Raw genomic sequence first — 21,962 nt, forward strand, 5'->3', positions numbered from 1 at the left:
GGCTTGGTAAAATGTAAAAATTGTCCCTAGTGGGTGTAGGATAATGTTAATGTGCGGGGATCGCTGGTCGGCGCGGACCCGGTGAGCCAAAAGGGCCTGTTTCCGCGCTGTATCTCTAAACTAAACTCTCAGGTACTGTTGGCCCGAACTAAATGATCAGTGTGGACTTCATTGAACTTCTATCTTTTGCAGAGTAATTCCGAGACTATTTTCCCGTCGTCCTACCTCCTCTCCACTTCAGTCTGAAGAAGGGTCTCAACCTGAAACGTCACCCATCCCTTCTCTCCTGAGATGCTGCCTGACCTGCTGAGTTACTCCAGCATTTTGTGAATAAAATCTTCTCCACTGGGATGTCTCAAGGGGCAAACTATTGCGTGGGATGAACCTGCCCCTCTGGCACAGGTCTTGCTGCTTTCCCCATTTTATTCACCTTTCGTTTACGTCCTCTTTCAGATTGGGTTGGACAGTGCTCGAGAGGATCCCAAGTCACAAGGCCATAAGTAATATGAGCAGAATTAGGCCATTCGGCCCATCAAGTCTACTCCGCCATTCAATCATGGCTGATCTATCTCTCCCTCCTAACCCCATTCTCCTGTCTTCCTGTACTAATCAAGAATCTACCTATCTCTGCCTTACAAAATATCCACTGACTTGGCCTCCACAGCCTTCTGTGCAAAAAAATCCACAGATTCACCACCCTCTGATTAAAGACATTCCTCCTCATCTCCTCCGTAAAGGAACGCCCTTTAATTCTGCGGCTGTGACCTCTAGTGCTAGACTCTCCCACTAGTGGAAACATCCTCTCCACATCCACTCTATCCAAGACGTGCACAATGTGGTCACCCCTCATTCTTCTAAACTCCAGCGAGTACAGGCCCAGTGTCGTCAAACGCTCATCATATGTTCACCCACTCATTCCTGGGATCATTCTTGCCTTCTATTCTTTCTCTTAGTGGGAATGTATCTTGTTCTGCAGCATAGTGTTGCTCGGAAGATTAGAAGAGACCCTGCAGTTGATGATTCGTAATGACTTCGCTCTGGAAGGCGACTCCGGACTGTCAAAGCAGCCACAGCCAGACATAAAAACAGATTTTTTTCCACGAGTGATAGTCCTACTCAATAACCAAGGTCTGTAGTTTCTTTTTTGCTCTGGTTTATTTTCACCCACATGGTTAGACCGTAATGTTGTATCCTTATTGTTTTGATGTGGTTATGCTTTATTCTTAATTGTTAACTGTATGTTTGCGTTGTCATTTGTGAGCGGAGCACCAAGGCACATTCCTTGTATACGCACATACTTGGCCAATAAACTTATTCATTCATTCACCCGTTCATGCTTGATTGAGCTTCCATGACATATTTCTCCAACACCACCTTCACTGTGTGAACTGGTCTTTCCAATTCCCTGTTTGTAGCTGGAAGATGTGGGAAAAGTCAAGCAGTTCCATTGCTCTTTGCGTGTTGTTCAATCTAAAACAATCTAAACTCTTGATCATCATCTGACGTGGCTTCTTCTTGAAGAAGTCATATCAGATCATGGTGGAGAGTTTGACCATGTGTGGAAAAGACTTTCAATGCTCTATTGTGCATTCTATACTGGTGCATTTCCTCACATGCTTCACTTCTAACAGCTCTGTATGGCAGGTGATTAATATTAAAAGATAGTGCATATCTTTTCATGTATGTGGCTCTACTGTGATGGGATGTGGTAGCCCACTTCCACCCCGGGATTAGTGTTTAGTTTTAGTTTAGAGATACAACGCGGAAACAGGCCCCAGCGATCCCCACACATTAACACTACCCTACACACACTAGGGCCAATTTTACATTTATACCAAGCCAAATAACCTACAAACCTGCACGTCTTTGGAGTATGGGAGGAAACCGAAGATCTCTGAGAAAACCCACGTAGGTCACGTGGAGAACGTACAAACTCTGTACAGACAGCGCCTGCAGTCAGGATCGAACCCGCGACTCTGGCGCTGCAAACGCTGTAAGGCAGTAGTTCTACCACTGCGCCACCGTGCCGCCCATTATGTTCTCCAAAACACGTTTACATCTACTGGTGAAGCCAATAGATAAATCATCTTGCCACCACTTCATATCCATCACATCCAGATATTCTGTGCTGCATTCATCCAAAATCATCCTTTTCAATATTACTACACTGTGAGCTCAGTATTATGTAAGCTTGGTTGGCAGACAGTTTATAGACTCTGCCTTGAAGTGTCTTCATGTCTTCATGTCTTCATTCAGACCTGTGACTTTATCAGACCATCCAGTTAACATGCCTTCATATTCTTGCTCCCACATTGGATCCTTTCGTGAGCTGTTTCTATTGCTGTTAGAAGAAAATTGCCTCTGCTGCCTGTATCCTGATTGATTTTCGGCATTTGTTGTGACTTCATGACACAATCTTGACAAATCATCTATCATTGTGTTTTATCGGTCACAATATTTAGGGTTTGCAACGTGTACCGGGGTTTAGTGAATAGCTTTGACTTGCATGCTATCTAATCAGATCAGATAATACAACACACAAATACCTACACAGTCTTTCCAGGTGAGACAGAGGTTCACCTGCACCTCTCCAACCTCATCTATTGCATCCGCTGCTCCAGATGTCAACTTATTTACATCGGCGAAACCAAACGCAGGCTCGGCGATCGCTTCGCTCAACACTGCGCTCAGTCCGCGTTAACCAATCTGATCTCCCGGTGGCTGAGCACTTCAACTCCCCCTCCCATTCCCAGTCTGACCTTTCTGTCATGGGCCTCCTCCAGTGCCATAGTGAGTCCCACCTCATATTTCGCTTGGGTAGCTTGCAGCCCAGTGGTATGAACATTGACTTCTCCAACTTTAGATAGTTCCTCTGTCCCTCTCTTCCCCTCCCCCTTCCCAGATCTCCCACTGTCTTCCTGTCTCCAACGATATCCTTCCTTTGTCCCGCCCCCCTGACATCAGTCTGAAGAAGGATCTCGACTCGAAACATCACCCATTCCTTCACTCCTGAGATGCTGCCTGACCTGCTGAGTTACTCCAGCATTTTGTGAATAAATACCTTTGATTTGTACCAGCATCTGCAGTTATTTTCTTACACTACACACAAATACAGTCAATTCAAACTCGTGCAATTGGTGGAGTGAAGGGGAAGATATAGTGAGGGAGATACAGTGCGCTCAAGTCTGAAGAAGGGTCTCGACCCGAAACGTCACCCACTCCTTCCCTCCCGAGATGCTGCCTGTCCCACTGAGTTACTCCAGCATTTTGTGTCTACATTGTTGAAGGTAATGCAAGCACATTTCACCACTCTGCTGGGGCAGAAATGCACCACAATTGTCTCACGCCTGAGGCTTTTCCAATGCAGAAGATACATCTTGTTTGCTGGTCTTTGTCCAACATTATCCCTGTATCCCCATCGCTCATTTGTCTTTAATACGAGGTGAAGCAGCATTAACATCGCAACAACAGCAGAGCCTATTTATACACTGACACAGGTGAATCGACTCAGAGGTTCACACTAACATTCTGCGCTGGCCAGAAATCCTTCGCATTTTTAGAGGCCACCTCCACAGATACATTTATGTTGAAAGTAAAGTAACACAGACTGGATATGATCATCCACTAGACCACACACAAAGGTGGCTCGCAGCGAGCGATCCAAAAATGCACTGCAGTTGCAAAGCAATGCAGATCCTTCGGAGAAACCCTGCCACTGCTAACCATCTCTCCTGACCCATGGCAATGGTTCCTACAGCATGCCCCAATCTCTGTTCATGCTTTTTGCAACGTCCTTTGTTGAACTGGATGTCAATTGCCAAATTAAATTTGCTGCAGTCACACGAGTATCTGCTCCTACTCCAATCAACAAAGACTATCTTATAGACAATAGACAATAGACAATCTTCTTGCTGTCATGCACAAATTCTTTGGATGCAGCTCTTCCTTTGCTCTCTCTCTTTACTTGTTTGTCCAGAGCACATTTTCATCTTTTCAGTGTAAGGAATGAAGGGCTCCCGCAACTTCAGTTTAGTTTAGTTTACCGAGTCCACACCGACCAGCGATCTCTGCACACTAGGAGAACGCAGGCACGGGTGACTGATTGTGGATGATCAGCCACGATCACAATGAATGGCGGTGCTTGAAGGGCCAAATGGCCTCCGCCTGCACTTATTTTCTATGTTTCCATCACCACTATCCTACACCCACTGGCGACAATTTACAATTTTACCAAGCCAATTATCCTACAAACCTGTACGTTTTTAGATTGCGGAGAGAAACCGGAACGCTCGGAGAAAAACCACGTAGGTCACGGGGAGAACGCACAAACTCCAAACAGACAGCACTCATAGTCAGGATCGAACCTGGGTCTCTGGTACGGTAAGGCAGCAACGGTAGCACCGCATCACTGTGCCACACTGACATTTGTTAGGATTACAGTTTTTCCAGTATAACTGGTCTAAGACTAGTCAATATAATACAGTACAATACAATATATCTTTATTGTCATTGTACAGGGGTACAACGAGATTGGGAATGCACCTTCCATAGGATGCAATAAATTAATTAGCTAATCAGTATAAATTTATACAACCCAGTGAAACAAAATTAGAAACAGATTTAAAACAGTATAAAGTTCAAGTAGGTCTGTGCCGATTCACTGTGCGATGTGACCATCCGGTTCAGCAGGACCGGTTATGTCGTGTTTATCACTTTGACAATCCCTTCACTCGATCAACCATAGAGCCTAGTGCTATGTTCATGGTTAGGGAACCAATCGATTATTTTGTGGGTACGACTTTGCTCCTCTTGTTTTACTCTTCACCTGAGACTTAATTAATCATTAGCTCTTAAGTTCATCCCACTAACGTGGTCATGTCACCAATTGATGTTCTCCACAATGTAGTCACTTTTGATTCTTGCCCATCCTCGTTGCCAACGCCAATGTACAATGTAGGGGCTTGAACACAATCACGACTGATTGAGTTACTTTTCAGTTTAGTTTAGTCTAGAGATACAGCGTGGAACTAGGCCCTTCAGCCCACCAAGTCCGCACCACCCAGTGATTCCCGCACATTTACATTACCCTAACCACACACTAGGGACAATTTACATTGATACCAAGCCAATTAACCTCCAAACCTGCATGTCTTTGGAGTGTGGGAGGAAACCAAAGATCTCGGAGAAAACCCACGCAGGTCACGGGGAGAACGTACAAACTCCGTACAGACAAGCATCCGTAGTTGTGATCGAACCCGGGTCTCTGGCGCTGTAAGTGCTGTAAGGCAGTAACTCTACCGCTGAGCCACCGTGCCGCCCTAAATTCCTTCACTTGAAACATGAACTTGTCGGTCTCTCTTTCCACAGATGCCACCTGATCTGCTGAGTCTTTCCAGCGATTTTGTGATCTAGTTTCAGATTTTCAGCATCTGCGATTTATTTTTGATTTTCATATCGTAAACTTGTGTGCGTTAATTCTGGATCTTCTCTCTACAAAATATTGCGGCAATTCAGAAATACATTCCTCAAAGGATTTTGTGTCTTATCTTTGGTTTGGATAGTACGGAGCACTTTGGTACGACAGTAATCCAATCGGCACGGTGGCGCAGCGGTAGAGTTGCTGCCTTACAGCGAATGCAGCGCCGGAGACTCAGGTTCGATCCTGACTACGGGCACCGTCTGTACGGAGTTTGTACGTTCTCCCCGTGACCTGCGTGGGTTTTCTCCGAGATCTTCGGTTTCCTCCCACACTCCAAAGACGTACAGGTACGTAGGTTAATTGGCTTGGTAAATGTAAAAATTGTCCGTAGTGGGTGTAGAATAGTGTTAATGTGTGGGGATCGCTGGGCGGCGCGGACCCGGTGGGCCGAAGGGCCTGTTTCTGCGCTGTATCTCTAAATCTAAATCTAAAAAAAACCTATCAGATGAGCAAGTATAGGTAGACACAAAATGCTGGAGCAACTCAGCGGGACAGGTAGCATCTCCTGAGAGAAGGAATGGGTGACGTTTCAGGTTGAGACCCTTCTTCAGACTGAGAGTCGGGGGCGGGGGAGGGGATATAGATAAGATAAGATAGAGATAAGGATGTGCAAGGGTGTGAGAACAAGACATCAAAGAGGGTGAAGGTCAAGGAGAATGCAGCATAGATTATTGTTAGCTCGGAGAAGGTAACAACAAAGCAAACAGGAATAAAAATGTAATCGGGGCAGTCAGACTGGCCGGAAGGAGCCTTGCTTTCCCTCTCTCGCCATCCCTCTCCTCCTCCTCCTCCTTCTGGCCAGTCTGACTGCCCCTGATTACAATTTTATCCCTGTTTGCTGGGATAGTCAATATTCATACCGCTGGGGTGCAAGTTGCCCAAATGAAATATGAGATGAGTATAGGTGGCAGAATAAACCTTCCTCTACTTCCTGCCGACCATTACTGTCCATCAATATAACCTCAGGGAGCTTCGGTCTTTCCCAGCAGTCACCTTGCTGCCACTTACAAAGCAGACAGGGTTTCAGTGCTGACTTCTGAAAGGAAGGCAGTGGTGGTTGCAAATCAACATCTGGTCCATCAGCTATTGAGAGAACAGACGTTTACGACTCTTCAGCAGAACAGAGCTGAGCATGAAGAATTAGCCTCACTTACGTCTCCTTTTAGGTGCTGTTGTGCTTACAAGTTTTCAGAATGTGTGTTTTGAAAGATTTGTCAGCACCAGTTCATTACTGTGGGTCCAAGCCTGTGGGGACTGGGGGAGTGTGACTGCAGCACATTCAGGCGAAGGAGATGCTTAGCTCATGACTTCAGAGCTGGCTTCAGCCTGGGTCCCAGGGGCGAGAGCACAGCGTGGGATGATGTCCTCCGTGATCAGAGCAGAGGAGGACAATCTCATGCTGATCGTGGAGGGCAGTTTCCACAGGAGCTGGAGACGTTGCAGTCTTCAGAATGCTCCCCAACCACAGAGAATGCCACAATCAACCTGAGGAAGTCCAGCAGATTATCTGCACATTTGGTAGCACGGTGGTAGAGCTACCGCCTTACAGCGTCAGAGTGCCGGTTCGATCCTGACCACGGGTGCTCTCTGTACGCTCTCCCTCCGACCGTGTGGGTTTGCTCTGGGTGCTCCGAATTCCTCCCACATTCCAAAGACTTACGTTTTTGTAGTGTAAATTGGTTTGGTTTCGTTTTTTTAGTTTGGAGATGCAGTGCGCAAACATACACTTTGGGAACCCTTCTTCAGACTGGTTAGTCTAAAGTGACACAAAGCTGGGTGGCAGTGTTAGCTGCGAGGAGGATGCTAGGAGGCTGCAGAGTGACTTGGATAGATTAGGAGAGTGGGCAAATGCATGGCAGATGCAATATAATGTGGATAAATGTGAGGTTATCCACTTTGGCGGCAAGAACAGGAAATCAGAGTATTACCTGAATGGTGGCCAATTAGGAAAAGGGGAGATGCAACGTGACCTGGGTGTCATGGTGCACCAGTCATTGAAAGCAAGTGTGCAGGTGCAGCAGGCAGTGAAGAAAGCGAATGGTATGTTAGCATTCATAGCAAGAGGATTTGAGTATAGGAGCAGGGAGGTTCTGCTGCAGTTGTACAGGGCCTTGGTGAGACCGCACCTGGAGTATTGTGTACAGTTTTGGTCTCCTAATCTGAGGAAAGACATTCTAGCCTTAGAGGGAGTACAGAGCAGGTTCACCAGATTGATCCCTGGAATGGCAGGACTTTCATATGAAGAAAGACTGGATAGACTAGGCTTATACTCGCTGGAATTTAGAAGACTGAGGGGGGATCTTATTGAAACATATAAAATTCTTAAGGGGTTGGAGAGGCTAGATGCGGGAAGATTGTTCCCGATGTTGCGGAAGTCCAGAACCAGGGGTCACAGCTTAAGGATAAGGGGGAAGTCTTTTAGGACCGAGATGAGAAAACATTTCTTCACACAGAGAGTGGTGAGTCTGTGGAATTCTCTGCCACAGAAGGTAGTTGAGGCCAGTTCATTGGCTATATTTAAGAGGGAGTTAGATGTGGCCCTTGTGGCTAAAGGGATCAGGGGTATGGAGAGAAGGTAGGTACAGGTTACTGAGCTGGATGATCAGCCATGATCATATTGAATGGCGGTGCAGGCTCGAAGGGCCGAATGGCCTAATCCTGCACCTATTTTCTATGTTTCGATGTCTGATCTGATCAAATGGATTGGTGCAGCCTCAAAGAAAGGATCTCTACCCAAACTCTCGAGACATGCTGCCCGGCCCGCTGAGTTACTCCAGCCTTTTGTGTCTCTCTGCAGAGATCTTCTGTGTTACACCAGCACTTTGGGTCCTGTTGTGTATTGACTAGCATCTGTGCAGTTGCTTGTGGATACCCTCAGTCACGCCGAAGCCCTGGAGCTACTGAGGCCTGACGTGGGTGCTTGGAGCAGACCTCACACCTGCAGCGTGAGACGGATGGATTCACCACCCCAGGGGCTGGGAGGAGGCGGCATTCCAACTCGCTGAGTTGCCTGCAGACGACGGATGGCTCTGACCTTGCTCCCTGAGTCTGCAGCCCTCATTGCCTAATATGGAGCCCCACACGCAGACTGTAAAACACAAACATCTCACTTGTCAGGTGAGCCTGGCACGACCTCAAGCCAAAAATACTTTGGAAAAACAGCTCATAAATCTAATTTGTACTTCTGCTGCTCAGTGCTCTGCCCCCAGGAGGCTGTTAACCCCTTCACGGTGCAGTGGATGTTCGCACTCACCATCAGCGTTGCGCACTGACATCTCAGCTATGGGAACTGCCATTCCAACAGTGCAGTATTCCCCCGGAAAATGCTGCCGGAATGTCAGTGGGAATTTGAGATCCAGCCTCTGGAGTGACACTTGGCTCTGCAACCTTCTACTGCAGATATAAGATAACCATCTTGGGCAGCACAGTGGTGCAGCTGGTAGAGCCACTGTCTCCCAGCTCCTGAGACCAGGGTTCAACCATGACCTTGGGCGCTGTTTGTATGAATCCTCTCTGTGACTGCATGGGTTACATCCGGGTGCTCTGGTCTCCAAGGCAGGTGCAGCTTGGTGGGTTTGTTGTTCTCTGTGAGTTACCCCTAGTAGAGTGGTGGAATTGATGGGGAATGTGGAGAGAATGAAATGAGATCTGTGCAGCATTGATGTCTGGGTGGTTGATAGTCGGCATGGGCTTGGTGCCTCAAAGCCCTGTGTAAGTGTTGTAAATCTCCATGTCATGGGTGGCACAGTGGCGCAGCGGTAGAGTTGCTGCCTTACAGAGCTTGCAGCTCCAGAGACCTGGGTCCGATCCTGACTACGGGCGCTGTCTGTGCAGAATTTGTATGTTCTCCCGCATGACCACGTGGATTTTCTCCGAGATCTTTGGTTTCCTCCCACACTCCAAGGACGTACAGGTTTATAGGTTAATTGGCTAGGTATAAGTGTAAATTGTTCCTAGTGCGTGTAGGATAACATTAATGTGCTTGGATCGCTGGTCAGTGCAGACTCAGTGGGCCGAAGGGCCTGTTTCCAGGCTGTATCTCTAAACTATAAACTAAAATGCATTGTCCAGTGAGCTCTGGCTGACAGCACACTGTCACCTCAGTACAAATGTCCCTGCTGGACTCTTCACCTTCACTTTAAGTTCACCTGTTTAACCTCATTGTCCATCAGCAACATCTAAGAGTCAGACTGCTGCAGGAACTCAGTGGGTCAGGCAGCATCTGTGGAGGGAATGAACAGGCGACCTATTGTGTTGAGACCCTTCCTCTTCACAGGGATAGGTGCCTTTCCATGTCCTACCGTAGATGCTGCCTGACCTGCAGAGTTCCTCCGGCAATTTGTTTTTTTGCTCCAGATCCCAGTATCTATTCGCTGTGGGGTCTCCAAGAGTCTGTGGCTTGCATCTGTCACACCAACCTCTTTCTTCCAGGCCACTGAACCTACTGGGGCCATCGGGAAGGTGGCACCACCGGCCTTTCTCTTTGACACTCCAGGATCTTTGCTAATCTCTGTGTGTATTCTTTCTTTTCTTTTTTTGTTCTTTTCTCTCTCATTTGTCATATTGTTTACAGTGTACTATGTTTACATATTCTGTTGTGCTGCTGCAGCAAGTAAGAATTTCATTGTTCCATCTGGGACACACGACAATAACACACTCTTGACTCTTACATTCTGCTTACAGTTTAAGAATAAGGGGTTGGCCATTTAGAACTGAGATGAGGAAAAAAAAATTCAGTCAGAGAGTTGTAAATCTGTGGAATTCGCTGCCACAGAAGGCAGTGGAGCCCAATTCTCTGAATGCATTCAAGAGAGAGCTGGATGGAGCTCTTAAGGATAGCGGAGTCAGGGGGTATGGGGAGAAGGCAGGAACGGGGTACTGATTGAGAATGATCAGCCATGATCACATTGAATGGAGGTGCTGGCTCGAAGGGCCAAATGGCCTACTCCTGCACCTATTGTCTATTGTCTATTGTCTATTGTCTACAGGCCTGTTAAGCTGCTGCAGGTAAGATTTCACAGACGCCATTGCCGGCACATGTGACAATGAAACACTCTCTCTAAACTCTTGAGGTGTGGCTTCATGGATGGCACAGGCGCTGTGGGCCGAAGGGCCTGTTCCTGTGCTGTACTGTTCTATGCCCTATGTCTGCGTATAGCATTGTCTGCACGACCTGTCTTTCCACTCTTACTCCTCATTCTCTGAATCCCTTCTGGCTTCACCACTTCCCCAAGCATCTGTGCAGGAGTTGAGTTACACTAGTCTTTCAAGGGTCACATTCAAGCTTCCTTATATGATCTGGGACAAATTCCTGCACGGGTTCACAATAGGGTTGCCAACTGTCCCGTATTAGCCGGGACATCCCGTATATTGGGCAAAATTGGTTTGTCCCGTACGGGACCGCCCTTGTCCCGTATTAGGCCCCGGGGATGCTGTAGGCCCAGGGGACACTGTAGGCCCCGGGGGCCGCTGTAGGCCCGGGGGCCACTGTAGGCTCGGACAGTGTGGGCCCGGGGGACACTGTAGGCCCGGGGGACGCTGTAGGCCTGGACAGTGTAGGCCCGGGGGCCGCTGTAGGCCCGGACAGTGTAGGCCCGGACAGTGTAGGCCCGGAGGCCCAGGCGCCGCCTAATGGAGGTTGCGTAGCAACCCGCCTCCCGGCCCAGGTGGCCGCCATTGTTGGAGCGGGAGCACGTGGCCGCTGGCTGGGTGAGATCACATGGGCCGCGGGCGGTGACGTCACATTTTGTCCCGTATTTTGGAGTGAGAAAGTTGGCAACCCTAGTTCACAACCAAATGTCAATTATATTTCTTGTTGATTACTTGGGAGCCTAAATCTCTGCTCACCCCAACCTTGGAGACGGTTCCTGTCCCTTACATCTTGGCACACCACCGCTTCCTTCTCTGGCCTCTTGACCAGCTTTCAACCCTTTATTTCACCAAGCATGGTGGAGATTCCATTTGGTCGTTGCCCAGTGTAGACCTCCCTCCCTTTAAACACAACCTAAATTTCTCCCCTTCTCCAAACCTGTGTCCCAACTAAGATTTTTTTTCAAAAGGACACCGTTGGTGGCAGCTAATTTGTGCTGTGCAATCTCATACAAAGAGCAATAATATGAGTAACCAAATAAACTGTTCTGTAGGAACATAACTGCAGATGCTGGTACAAATCGAAGGTATCACAAAATGCTGGAGTAACTCAGCAGGGCAGGCAGCACCTAGGAGAGAAGGAATGGGTGACGTTTCGGGTCGAGACCCTTCTTCAGACTGATGTGGACTGTTCTAATAAACTGTTCTGATGAGTTTCATTGTGGCACATACAGTATATTGACCAGGTACCACTGAGAATTGGCATATTCTTCAAATACCTCAACAAGGTGGTGCAGCGGTAGAGTTGCTGCCTCACAGCTCCAGAGACCTGGGTTCGATCCTGACTATGGGTGCTGTCTGTACGGAGTTTGTACGTTCTTACTGTGACTGCGTGGATTTTCCCCGGGTGCTCCGGTTTCCTCCCACATTCCAAGGACATGCAGGTTTGTAGGTTAATTGGTTTTGGTAAAGAAAATTATAAATTATCCCCAGTGTGTAGGATTGAGCTTGTGTATGGGGATCGCTGGTCAGTGTGAACTCGGTGGGCCGAAGGGCTTGTTTCTGTGCGGTATCTCTAAACCTAAAACCAAAACTAAAGACACAAAGAGTAACTCAGCGGGTCAGGGAGCATCTCTGAAGACCACGGATAGGTGATGTTTCGGGTTGAGACCCTTTTTCTTCGGGTCGAGACCCTTCTTCAGGTCGAGACCCTTCTTCAGGTCGAGACCCTTCTGCTCGGCTGCCCTTTGCCCTCTGGTTCTGAGCTGCTTTTTGCTCGGTGCATGTTTCCACCCGTTAGTTTAAAGCAGGAGACAGCGGCAAGTACAGACATCCACCATTCCTGGATGGATCGAGCCATGCCCGCAGTGTTCCCACACGCCAATTATTGTGGTCTGGCGTCTTCAGCAATGAATCGGCTCAGGGAAGGAAATGACTCAGAGAAACGGGTTTAGGCATAAAGCAGTTGTTTGGTTTTAAAATTGGCCTGACGAAAGGGTGGAACTGTGACCAGGCGATTAACCCTGCTGGCTACAGCTTCAGCGAACCAAGCCCAACACTTTCCTTGGGTGCTCGCGACATAATCTGCACCTTCTCCCTGTGACCTCATGCAGCTTCCTCCAGGTGCTTTGGTTCCCTCCCACTTCCCAAAGATGTGCGGGTTGCTTGGGCATTGTAAACTACCTTGGTATGGGGGTCAAATGAATCAATAGACAATAGGTGCAGGAGTAGGCCATTCGGCCCTTCGAGCCAGCACCGCCATTCAATGTGATCATGGTTGATCATCCACAATCAGTACCCCGTTCCTGCCTTCACCCCATACCCCCTGACTCCGCTATCATTAAGAGCTCTATCTAGCTCTCTCTTGAAAGCATCCAGTGAATTGGCTCCACTGCCTTCTGAGGCAGAGAGTTCCACAATGGGACTCCCACAGCGAATCAAACAGGACCTGTCGGGTGTGCAAGGCGGATATCACAGGGCCACCGGACAATAAGAGAGGGCAAATGAGACTGGTGGCATGGCTCTGCTGGGAGCTGGCATAGTCCCAATGGGCCAAATGTCCTCTTTCTGCATCCTAATGAGTGAATGGCATCCTTACCAATGACACCCACACCCCAAGCTGCACAAGTGGAATAGTTTAGTTTACTTTAGTTTAGAGATGCAGCTCGGAAACAGGCCCTTCCGCCCCACTGGGTCCGCGCCGACCAGCGATCCCCGCACACTAACACTATCCTATATCCACTAGGGACAATGTTTACATTTACCAAGCCAATTAACCTCCTTCACGTTACGTCTTTGGAGTGTGGGAGGAAGACGAAGATCTCGGAGAAAACCCACGCAAGGTCACGGGGAGAACGTACAAACTCCGTACAGATAGCGCCCGTAGTCGGGATCGAACCCGGGTCTCCGGCGCTGCATTCGCTGTAAGGCAGCAACTCTACTGCTGTGCCACTGTATCACCCTAAATAGTGCCCACACTTACTGGCACTTGTCCCAAACCTTTCTCAGGAGCCTTGAGGCCACAGCTTGTATCAAACCCAAGCACCTGGCATGAGTACAGAGGCAGGATAGACAGTCAGAGCCTTTATCCCAGGCTGGAAATGACAAAGACTAGAGGGCATAGCTTTTGGTTTAGAGGGGGAAGGTTTAATAGAGATGTACGGGGCAGGTTTTGTCACACAGATTGGGATATGGGGGCCTAGAACGCTCTGCCAGGGGTGGCGGTGGTGACAGACATAAAGGTGATGTTTAAGGGGCTTTTAGATAGGCTCATGGATATGCAAGGAATGGTGGGTTATGGATCACATGTAGGCAGAGGAGATTAGTATATCTCGGCATCATGTACAGCATGAACATTGTTCTATGTGCTACGATCTCTCTCTCTCTCTCTCTCTCTCTCTCTCTCTCTCTCTCTCTCTCTCTCTCTCTCTCTCTCTCTCTCTCTCTCTCTCTCTCTCTCTCTCTCTCTCTCTCTCTCTCTCTCTCTCTCTCTCTCTCTCTCTCTCTCTCTCTCTCTCTCTCTCTCTCTCTCTCTCTCTCTCTCTCTCTCTCTCTCTCTCTCTCTCTCTCTCTCTCTCTCTCTCTCTCTCTCTCTCTCTCTCTCTCTCTCTCTCTCTCTCTCTCTCTCTCTCTCTCTCTCTCTCTCTCTCTCTCTCTCTCTCTCTCTCTCTCTCTCTCTCTCTCTCTCTCTCTCTCTCTCTCTCTCTCTCTCTCTCTCTCTCTCTCTCTCTCTCTCTCTCTCTCTCTCTCTCTCTCTCTCTCTCGTGTTGTATTGTCATGTCCCACACTGGAGAGGAGAGTGTAGAACCCAGGGAGAGGCGTTGGTAGGATGGATGGAAGGAGAACCATCAGAACCATCAACCCACACGCTGAAGGGTCTGTCCTGGTGCTGTGCTGTTCTGTGGTCTTTGTTCTACTTTCAAAGTCACTCGAAGTTAAATATTATGTTACAGCATGAGCAGATGTTGATGGTGTTGTGTCTGACAGCGGCTGGCACCTGTCTCCTGCCGTCTTCAACTCTGCTCAACGTAACACCAATGGCCCGAGTGCTTCAAAACAGCTTTGCGGAGAAAAGATCGCCTAATCTCAGTGAGTGGTGGGTAGATGGAACTCGAAGGAGGCCGGAAGATAGACACAAGAAGCTGGAGTAACTCAGCGGGTCAGGCAGCATCTCTGGGGAAAAGGAATAGGTGACGTTTCAGGGTGAGGACCCTTCCTCAGAAGTCTTTTTGTGTCTATCTTCGGTTGAAACCATCAGTTGCAGTTCCTTCCTCTGCAGAGGAGGTTGTTGAGACGGGTACCAGAACAGCATTTTAAAAAACACTCAGAGAGCTACATGGATGTGGCCAAACTTGGGTAAATAGGACTGGATGGGATGGGGGATCTAGGCTGGCATGGAGTCGTGCCGATGGACCTGTTTCCGTGATCTATGTCTCTGAACCTATGACTCCAATCTCCTTTGCCTCAAATAAAAACTGGCGACATGTTTGGCATGGACATTGTGGGCTGAAGGGCCTGTTCCTGTGCTGTACTGTCCTACGCTCTGAAAGCAAATCTGGGAGGCATGAGGGAATCTGCGAACATACAAAACTTGGAGCGGGAGAAGGCCATTCGGCCCTCAGCCTGCTCCTTCACCCAACGATATTGTGGCTGATTTAATTGTACAGGTGCTCCCCGACTGACGATGCTTCGACTTACAATAGATCGACTTTACAATGGTGCAAAACGCCGGGCAACGGCAGCGCGCCGCAGCTCGCTCCGGCCACATGATCAGGTGCGATAAATGGGTCCGCGTTAAACTGGCTGTTCTCAATCCCAACCACCCTTGAGTGGACATTGCTTCACCAGATACCTTTTAAACTCGGTGCCCTTCACTCTAACTCTGTGCCCTGCCGCTGTGGGGCACCTTCTCATCTCTGGTGTGCACAGAATTCTGGGAACATGACAATTAAACCTGCTGTCCCACAGCCCAACACGGACAGACACATGGACAGAGACACACACACACACACAGGCGCACACACTACCCCTCCCCTCCCCTCCCCTCCCCTCCCCTCCGCTCCCCTCCCCTCCACTACCCCTCCCCTCCCCTCCCCTCCCTCCCCTCCCCTCCCCTCCTCTCCGCTCCACTCCCCTCCCCTCCCCCTCCCCTCCCATTCCCCTCCCGCTCAAACAAGCCAAAGCAATAATCAGCAACTACTTTTTAAAAAACCATAATGCATATTTCATTTCAAGAAAAACCTTAGTTCCCAGGCATTGGGTCTTTGAATGATATTTGCAATTTCTTAATTAAAAACATTGAAGATATATTAACATTAACATTGAATATTATCCATATATATTGACAACATTAACATTGATCCATGAAGGAGATCGATTCTTTGTTTTCCAGCCAAGTTATTAAGGGGTGAAGGATGAGGTCGCAGGCCCTGGTCCCTGTCACAAGCCCGCAAGGAGGTGAGGGTAGGAAAGGCAATTCTGAATAACCAGTGACAGTGCTCCCAGCAGCACTCATCCACACTTACCTCAGCGTTGTGCTCTCTCAGTCTGACAGCCTTCCGCAAATGCTGGACAGCTTGGAAGATTTCCTTTAAAGTTATTAGCTCCCCTACATTGGGCTCAGTGCCCAGACTCCTCACTGCTTCAGCTCAGAGAGAGAAGAGGAGAGAGAGAGAGAGAGAGAGAGAGAGAGAGAGAGAAGAGAGAGAGAGAGAGAGAGAGAGAGAGAGAGAGAGCCAAGTCAATAAGGGGGAACTGTGGGAATGTTTGAGGAGATGGTGATTTCTCTCCCTAACTTCAGACGGTATTTTCCCCAACCCAGCAGATGGAAAGAAAATCTATTTACCAGGCTTCAAAATTGACAACACATGCCTGCTCTTCTCTTGTGAACTGGTAAATAGTTCTTTCATGCTGGGCCAGTTCCCATGGCAACAAACATGCAGGAAATATCCCAGATAACTCCAATAGTGGGTAAAACATATGTTTCGGATAAAGTTTGGCAGTGAATCGTTTATCTTTCTTAGAAGTTCAATTTTCAGATCGGCACCTTCTTTACTTCATAGGTCATCGAGCCTGACTCCTAGGCCGGGACAGATGAATGTCCTTTACTCTTGAAAGACTGAGTGAGGGGAGATTTAATTATAAGTTAACCTGGGACACTGGCCAGATGCCGGAGGGGGGGAGGGTCACCTTCATGATGACAGGCTTCTCTCTGCACGGATACTTTTGATAATTATGCTTGGGCCGGGGGAGAACTCTGAGTTTGCAGACTCTGACTGGAGGGAGATTGCCGGTGGAATCCGTGGGACCATGAAGATCAAACACAACACTTTACCGTAAGCCAAACTCTCGTGACAAACACTACTGACAATCTGTTCATCAATGTTCTTCTGGGTTACATGTGTGATCGCTGGTTGGCGCAGACTCGATGGGCCAAAGGGCCTTTTTCCACGCTGTATCTCTGACGAAACGAAACTGAACTTCTACAGATGCGCTGTAGAAAGCACACGATCGGGAATGGTTTGCGAACAAGCATCACCCGTGATAATTGTTTAATTTGTAAACTGCCGATACAGGCGGCTTTGTTTGATCACATTTTGCTTAGTATGTTTGTATGTTTTTCTTTGGAATAAAACTTTTATATACGAGAAATTGTGGAGTATTGTGGACGTTGCCCAAATCATCACGCAAACCAACCTCCCTTCCATTGATTCCATCTAGCACGCTGCATTGCAAGGCCGCCAGCATAATCAAGGTTGAGTCTCACCCCGGTCACTTCCCACTTCTCCCCTCTCCATCAAGCAAGAGGTACAGAAGTATGAAAATGCACGTCTCCAGATTCAGCAACAGTTTTTCCCCAGTTGTTATCAGGCAATTAATAATAATAATAATAATAATAATAATAATAATGCATTACATTTATATAGCACTTTTCAAACACTCAAAGACGCTTTACAGGGATTACTAGAACATAGAGAAGAAAATAAATAGATAAATAAGTAAACGAACAGAGAAAGGAGACAGAAGGTGAGGGTGACGGTCAGTGGTTGAAGGCAGTGCTGAACAGGTGAGACTTCAGTGATGTTTTGAATGTGGTGAGTGAGGAGGAGTCTCTGACGGTTTGGGGTAATGAGTTCCAGAGGTTGGGAGCAGCGATGGAGAAAGCCCTGTCCCCCCAGGATCTGAGTTTGGTCCGGATGGGGGGGGGGGGGGACAGGAGGTTGGCAGCAGCAGAGCGGAGGGTGCAGGTGGGAGTGTGCCTGTGGAGGAGGTCAGTCAGGTAGGATGGGGCCAGGTTATGGAGGGCTTTGTAGGTCATGAGGAGGATTTTGTACTGGATTCTCTGGGGGATGGGGAGCCAGTGGAGCTTGTAAATGACGGGGGTGATATGGTCACGGATCGGGGAGTGGGTGAGTAGACGGGCAGCGGAGTTTTGAATGTATTGAAGTTTACTGATGATTTTTGAGGGTGAGCCATCCTCTCACCAACTAAAAAATTAGCGGTCCTGACCTCCCATCTACCTCATTGGAGACCTTCAAACCATCTTTAATCAGACTTTGCTGGACTTTGTCTTGCACTGAATGTTATACCCTTTATCCTGGTTCTGTACACTTGATTGCAATCATGTACAGTCTTTTTCGCTGACTGGGTAGCATGCAACAAAAAGCTTTTAATTGTATCTCGGAACTCGCGACAAGAATAAACTAAGATAAAAAACCCTTTAAATGAACATTCTTGTGAGGTAGATATTGGAATGTGGCATGGATGTGCTTTCAGATCAGATTCAGCTCAGGATATTGCTATAAACACCAGAGTGCAATGAAACTCCTCGTTTTCGTGAAGGTCACAGTGTAGGCAGGAGACATGGTGACGATGGATACAACAATAAATACAACGACAAATGCAAAGCAGCAGAATAGTGCAAGTTATCGGCGAGCATTCTGAAGTAGGGCGGAAAAACTAAAGTGCAATTACAGAATAACCGAAAGAGGGAGAGTTTAAAGCGTAAAATGTGCTGCCATGGGTGGTGATGGAGACAAATATAACAGTGGCATTTAAGAGGCTTTTAGACAGGCTCATGGTAATGCAGATAAATGGAGGGATATGGATTGTGTAACAGTAGAGGAGATCAGTTTAACATGTTCAACACAGACGATGTGGGCCGAAGGGCCTGATCCAAGGAAAGACATTCTTGCCATAGAGGGAGTACAGAGAAGGTTCACCAGATTGATTCCTGGGATGGCAGGACTTTCATATGAAGAAAGACTGGATAGACTCGGCTTGTACTCGCTGGAATTTTAGAAGATTGAGGGGGGATCTTATAGAAACTTACAAAATTCTTAAGGGGTTGGACCAGGCTAGATGCAGGAAGATTGTTCCCGATGTTGGGGAAGTCCAGAACAAGGGGTCACAGTTTAAGGATAAGGGGGAAGTCTTTTAGGACCGAGATGAGAAAGTTTTTTTTCACACAGAGAGTGGTGAATCTGTGGAATTCTCTGCCACAGAAGGTAGTTAAGGACAGTTCATTGGCTATATTTTAAGAGGGAGTTAGATGTGGCACTTGTGGCTAAAGGGATCAGGGGGTATGGAGAGAAGGCAGGTACGGGATACTGAGTTGGATGATCAGCCATGATCATATTGAATGGCGGTGCGTACAGGCTCGAAGGGCCGAATGGCCTACTCCTGCACCTATTTTCTATGTTTCTATGTTTCTATGTTTTGTGTACTGTTCTATGGTCTATCATATGTCAGAGGTAGCGCACAGTGGTGCAGCTGGTAGAGCTGCTGCCTTGCAGTGCCAGGGACCCAGGTTCGATCCTGACCCCGGGTGCTGTTTGGGTGGGGTTTTCAGGTTCTCCCTGTGACTGCATGGGTTTCCTCCAGGTGCTCCAGTTTCCTCCCACATCCCAAATACTTTGTGTGGGTTTGTATGTTAACTGGCCTCTGTAAATTTGCCCCTTGTGTGTAGGGAGTGGATGAGATAGTGAGATAACATCGAACTGGTGTGAATGGGTTATTGATGGTCGGCATGGACTGTGTGCTGAAGGGACTATTTCCGTGCTTTATCTCTAAACAAAACTAATCTAAACTCAAATAACTCAATGGATCATGTGCAGGCAGAGGAGATAGGTTTAGCCTGGCATTATGCTCAGCATGGATATTGTGGGCCGAAGGGCCTTTTCCTGTGCTCTGCTGTTCCATGAAAGACACAAAGTGTTGGAGTAACTCTGTATTTACCGAGGAGAAAGACAGTAGGACAGAGGAAATTGGAGCAGTCACTGGAAGTGTCATGAGGGCAGTCAGGGTTACCATCGAGGAAGTACTGAAGGTACTGTCGTGTTTGAAGGTAGACAAATCTCCAGGGCCTGATCTGATATATCCAAGGACATTGCGGGAAACTAGAGAGGAAATTGCGGGAGCCCTGGTTGAAATTTATGAGTCGTCCTTAAATACAGGAGAGGTGCCTCTTTTCAAGAAGGGCTGCAGGGAAAATGCTGGAAACTATAGACCGGTGAGCTTAACATCTGTAGTTCTTCAAACATCAGTCTGAAGAAGGGTCTCGACCCAAAACGTCACCCATTCCTTCTCTCCTGAGATGCTGGCTGACCTGCTGAGTTACTCCAGCATTTTGTGAATAAATACCTTCGATTTGTACCAGCATCTGCAGTTATTTTTTTAACATCTGTAGTTGGTAAGTTACTGGAGAGTATTACAGACAATAGACAATAGGTGCAGGAGGAGGCCATTCGGCCCTTCGAGCCAGCACCGCCATTCAATGTGATCATGGCTGATCATTCTCAATCAGTACCCCGTTCCTGCCTTCTGACCCATACCCCCTGACTCCGCTATCCTTAAGAGCTCTATCCAGCTCTCTGAGTATTCTGAGGCATTTGGATGGGCAAGGGCTGATTAGGGACAGTCAGCGTAGGGCTGATTAGGGACAGTCAGCGTGATTTTGTACATGGGAGGTCGTGTCTCACAAATCTGATTGATTTTTTTGAAGACATGAGCAAAAAGGTCGATGAGGGCAGAGCTGTAGATGTTGTGTACCTGGACATTCAACAAGGTTCCGCACGGTAGGCTGCTCTGGAAGGTGAGATCTCATGGGATCCAAGGAGAGATAGCTGAATGGATAGTAAACTGGCTCCATGGAAGGAAGCTGAGGGTGATGGTGGAAAGTTGCTTCTCAGAATGGAGGCCTGTGACTAGTGGTGTGCCACAGGGTTCGGTGCTGGGCCCGTTACCGTTTGTCATCTACATCAATGATTTGGATGGGAACACACAGGGCAATATTAGCAAGTTTGCTGATGATACAAAAGTTAGTGGTTTTGCAGATAGTGAAGATGGCTGTGAACAATTGCAGCAGGATCTGGATCGATTGGCCAGGTGGGCGGAGGAATGGTTGAAGGTATTTAATACAGAGAAGTGTGAAGTGTTGCATTTTGGGATGTCGAACAAGGGCAGGACCTACACAGTAAATGGTAGGCCTCTGGGTAGTGTTGTAGAGCAGAGTGATCTAGGAGTACAAGTGCATGGTTCCTTGAAGATCGAGTCACAGGTAGATAAGGTGGTCAAAAAGGCTTTTGACACATTGGCCTTCATCAGTCAGAGTATTGAGTATAGAAGTTGATAGATCATGTTGCAGTTGTCTTAGACATTGGTGAGACCGCATTTAGAATATTGTGTTCAGTTCTGGGCATCATGTTATAGGAAAGATATTGTCGAGCTTGAAAGGGTTCAGAAAAGATTTACGAGGATGTTGCCAGGACTAGAGGGTGTGAGCTATAGGGAGAGGTTAAGTAGGCTGGGTCTTTATTCCATGGAGCGCAGGAGGATGAGGGGAGATCTTGTAGAGATGTACAAAATCATGAGAGGAATAGATCGGGTAGATGCAGTTTTTTACCCAGAGTAGGGGAATCGAGGACCAGAGGATAAAGGTTCAAGATGAAGGGGAAAAGATTTAATAGGAATCTGAGGGGTAACTTTTTCACACAGAGGGTGGTGGGTGTAAGGAACAAGCTGCCAGAGGTGGTAGTTGGGGCTGGGACTATCCCATCGTTTAAGAAACAGTTGGACAGGTACATGGATAGGACAGGTTTGGAGGGTTATGGACCAAGTGCAGGCAAGTGGGACTAGGGTAGCTGGGACATTGTTGGCCAGTGTGGGCGAGTTGGGCCGAATGGACACTATGACTCCATGACTCTAACTCAACAGGTCAGGCAACATCTCCGGAGAATATGGATAGGTGTTGTTTCTGAACAATGGTCCCTATCCTTGTTCTCCAGAGATGCTGCCTGACCCGCTGAGTTACTCCAGCACTTTGTGCCTTTTATTTTTAAGGAAACCAGCATCTGCAGGTCCTTGTCTCTACTGTACTGTTCGATGTTAAAAGTAC

This window comes from Rhinoraja longicauda, chromosome 32, assembly GCF_053455715.1.
Source record: "Rhinoraja longicauda isolate Sanriku21f chromosome 32, sRhiLon1.1, whole genome shotgun sequence".
NCBI lineage: Eukaryota > Metazoa > Chordata > Chondrichthyes > Rajiformes > Arhynchobatidae > Rhinoraja > Rhinoraja longicauda.